Genomic DNA, 4,391 nt, shown 5'->3' on the forward strand with positions numbered 1-4,391 from the left:
CGGCACACTAGTGTGCCGCGGAACAGTGGTTGAAAAACACTGCTATAGATGGCATGGAAAATAAGAGCCTTTTTGCCCTCCTGCGTTGTGAGCATGCGCGAAATTACCGGATATTGACCCTTTGCATCATTCGAGACGCTGTAACAGACGTCTGAAGTGAAGGACGGGAGGATTGAACAGAGCAGCTGAAATGGTTTTCCAGTTTATTCGTGGCTTCTACTTGTTCGAGTGAAGCTAATTTGTCTGTGAATGTAACATACCTATTTGGGGCTCACAGACGGCGGTATTTACAATAGTTGGAAATAGCTAGCTTAGAAACAGACCCATAGCTTCTCCCTCCTGATGTGTTGATTAAATCGCCGACATCGCCTAAAATCATGCCGCATGATTTATGTCACTGTCATAAACGGCGTTTTCTCTTACAAGACAAGATTTTATTTTGAGTTATCAGAGTAGATGTACATCCCACATGTTAGATCTTTCTATCATTGTTCTTCTACTTTTTGTTTATCAGATGAATTCTAATCGAATAAATGTTGTTTTGTGGTTGTAGTTCAGTTTTGCTTAGGACTTGCAAGATACAGTTATGTTCGCAATCACTTTTTTTCACCAAGCAAGTAATAAACTTCAAAACTAAAGAACAGCTTTTTGATTGTGCTTTTTGATTGTGCTTCGTCAGCATCAGAGGCTGAGAAGAAGCTGGATTAAGATCAAGGATTCTAGAGGTTTCAGATGTACCACGGGGGAGCATAGGTGGGCGTGCAGACAGGTGTGGAGGATTTTGTCCAGAAAGAAGGAACTGCCAAACAATGGGTAAGGTTCCAGGTAACTAGCCTCTGTGCCAAGCATGTAGTTGACTTAGCACAGAGGATTTCTTTCTGCAGGAGTTCAAGGAGGAACTTGAAGCAGTTTACCTGGGAAAAACAAAGTAGAACATGATGAAATGCAGCACACAAGGGAAACTGGCTTGAAACTGCTACTGCAGGGGAAGGGAGACTGTCTGGTAGCCAACATGATGAGCTTAGGTTCTGCCAGTTGCTACCTGTTGGCGGTACCTCACTAGAAAAGGTGCAAGATGTATTTACATACTCTACATGTAAAGTCACAAAGCTTTTTTTTTACTCACTGACAAAAATTAAATCAGAGTAAACACTTCCTGTTAGAGGTCAGTTAGGATTAATGCAGTTATTCTTGTTATCCAGTTGTCCAATTAGTTTCCTCAATTTTCTCATGATACTTTGCTTGGAAATTAATTTATTCCACCTGGCTGAACTAGTTCAAGTGAGTTTGCAGGCTGCCTTTTTTCAGTTCTAGGTTTTCTGCGGCACAAAGACCATGCTTTTTGATGACCACTATAAGACACTACGTTTGTTCTTCTTAAGGCACTTTTTAACAAATCTGGCTGCAAGCTTGGAGTTGTCCGTTTGTGCTCAGTCTTTAACTTCCTGGCCAAGACTTAAAGTGTTGCAATATTCCCACATGCTGTTCTTTCATTTTGATGCCATCTATTTTATGAAGTGCACCAGTCCCTCCTGCTGCAAAGCACCCACACAGCATGATGTTGGAATGGTGTTCTCAACTGAGCAAGCTTCATCTGTTCTTCCTCGAAATACTTGAATTTTAGTTTCATCAGACAAGACATGTCTTCAAAAATTTTGAATTTTGTCTCTGAGTGCATTTCCAAACGGCAATGTGTTTTTTGTAATGTGATTTGCACATATGAATTCTTCGCTGAGTGGCCTTTCAACCCATTCTTGTATAGGATTGTACCCAAGGATGAACCAGACATCTGAAGATTCACACTTTTCTTTTTCTTTTGATTGTCCCATTAAATTATTATTATTATTATTATTTCAGGTAAATACAGAAGTTATTTTCTGGATTATAGTGTCACAGTTTGCTGTTCAGTGTTGATTTTATTTGAATAATTTCACAAATCAGAACACTACTTCTCCTAGCAGCGTACCTGCACATAGTTAGCTGTCATTCTTAAGAACTTGCCTTCTGATAATGTTGTGAGCTTTGACATTGGTCTGGTTGAAAAGCACAGTGAGTACTTGCCAGCCACTTTGGGTGGCCATACTTTTTATGCAGGGCACTTCCTTAAAGCTTCTAATGACGAGTGACCCTTACGTGAACAAATTCTTAGAGACTAGGTCAGGCTTTTAGATGCAGGGGAGTTCCTACTGCATCCGTCTATCACGCCTGGAAACCGAGCAGTCAACTTGTGTATGAACAAACTCTGTAGCCTTCCATTTTAAGCCCAAAGGGAAGTTATTATTTCCCAACAGCATGGGTTTTTAGGACTTTATGATGGGTGAATCATTCATCATTACCGACTGACGAGAATGTTTTTGCAGAACTCTGTTTAAATTGAGCGTTTGTGTAGAGTGACTTCAGGAGAAGACAAAGAGTCCTGAGTTGGTATGCTGGGAGCAAAACCTGAGGAGCAACCACTCTGACAAAGAAAACCAGACTGTTGACAACAATCCATAAATCAAACAAAGCAGGTGCTTCTTTGAAGATTAGGGGTGACTTCCCACCAGACTTACACCAACAATCACCTCAAATTAAAAAAAAAAAGAAAGCTACATATGGACATTCTTCCAGTATTATTTATTGTTTCTGCAATTTCATGTTTCATAAAAACCTGCCTTGTGTTGACAAAGTGGTCTAGAAAAGTAAACAAAAAAAAATCTAATTGCATTTATTAGATGAAATGCGTCGATTTCAGTAGGTGTTTAGTAAGCATAAATTAATTTTGTTGGTAGTGAGCTTACAGCAAGAAAGCAACATGTGTAATTTAACTGAGCAAATGTAAATCCAACTTTAACCCAAACATATTCATGATGCAGGCTTGGTATTGGTTTGATTACAGCATAGTTCCTTGTCATACTGTAATAGAAATAAATGGAGCTCATAATGCAAAACAGTCTTAACAGGTCATGGGATCATTTGGAAGAAGATATAGAAAAAATTCAGACTCATCTAAAAATAAAAGTCTATCAATAGTTTTTATGATCCAAGAGAAAAATGGCATTCATCCATTTTTTTATACCTGCAAACTGGTATCTATGGAGCTCAGTGAGTGAGTGATTTTGGGGGGTTGCAGGTTGCAACACAGGACCAACACACAGTAACTCCTACTGGATAACATGCACATGGTATGCAGAAAGGCTCAGATTCAAACCTAGGATCTTTTTGCTGCAAGGCAACAGCTATGAACTTTCCAGTCAGTTTAATTCAATTCAGTCTTTGCTGAATATTTACAGCATTGAAAGAGATAAAAATCAAGCAGTAGGAATTATTTAAATGTCTTATTTTCATTGCTATGAGAAAATAACAAAAACAGACATGGAAAGTGCAGAATGTTCCAACTACATACAGTCCAATGTGATCCTAATATTTAAACAATACGGTCAAAATTACTGGATCATTAAATGTCAATTGGTAAAGGGCTAAGATAACCTGTTTCATTGCATTAAGTGTTTGGCTTTGCAGCAGTCCCTTCTACTGAGGAAGCCTGTGGAGACAGTGAAGAGGAACAACTCCCTCCTAACTATAGGAAACTTCCAGGAGAAACACACTCAGTAAGGATAGCCACCTGCTGCTACCAGCTGGGCCCAGGAGGGAGGAGCAGACACATAAAACACTGAAGGACCGATCGAACAGAGCTGATTCATTTCCATGGTTGTATTTTGTAAGCAGAGAAGGACAGAACAGCTCCCCCTGATAAAATAGGACTTAAACTGGACATCCTATATATCTAAATTAAGAAACTGAGGAAAACACTTCTCTAAGTATGAAACTTTGCAGACACAAGGTGCATTTAGTTTTAAAATGATTGATACTAAAGGCAAGAAGGGCAAAGAGGGTTTCTCACTGAAACCCAAAAAGCCACATTGTGGCCACTGTATGCTAACTTATTTTAAAAGACCCAGTTACTAGAACTCAAATCCCCTTCCGTTAAGGCTTGAATGCATTTTAAACAATTGTAATGTACTTATTGGACAACAGATGACACACTCAGATGAAAAAATGCTGTTTTTATTAAGTGTGATCCTTATTTTACACAATACTCGTGAAGTTTGGTTATATTTCAGCATTTGTAACAGGTCCCAGATTGTTCCGCACACTCTGTTCCACATTTGATTGGCTGAGAGCTGGTCTGCCTCTCCCAACCTGAGCCCCCTTAATCTTATGCTTTTTATTTTGTAAAATACATGTTGGCATTAATTATTTAATGGCCCTTTCTGTGTTGTAGCCGTCATAAAGAAGATGCCTCTGAACTTTTGTCTCCACGTTCTGTCTGCCTCCTTGCGTCCTGCTCTCCCTGCGCTGTGAGAGCTGGACTCGTTACCAAATGGCTTTTATCCAAGTAGAGGCGCCTG

The 4,391-nt window shown here is 39.4% G+C and overlaps 1 long non-coding RNA gene across 1 annotated transcript; it reads left to right on the top strand.

Annotated features, from left to right (window-relative positions):
- The first annotated feature begins 651 nt into the window (after window positions 1–651).
- On the top strand, window positions 652–2,591 carry LOC106961506 (uncharacterized). The gene is made up of 2 exons (XR_001427784.1): window positions 652–813; window positions 2,390–2,591. It is a non-coding gene; the product is annotated as an uncharacterized LOC106961506 (long non-coding RNA).
- The last annotated feature ends 1,800 nt before the right edge of the window (window positions 2,592–4,391 follow it).

The sequence above is a fragment of the Poecilia latipinna genome, unplaced genomic scaffold (assembly GCF_001443285.1).
Source record: "Poecilia latipinna isolate Pla-1442-1.1 unplaced genomic scaffold, P_latipinna-1.0 Scaffold1307, whole genome shotgun sequence".
Lineage (NCBI taxonomy): Eukaryota > Metazoa > Chordata > Actinopteri > Cyprinodontiformes > Poeciliidae > Poecilia > Poecilia latipinna.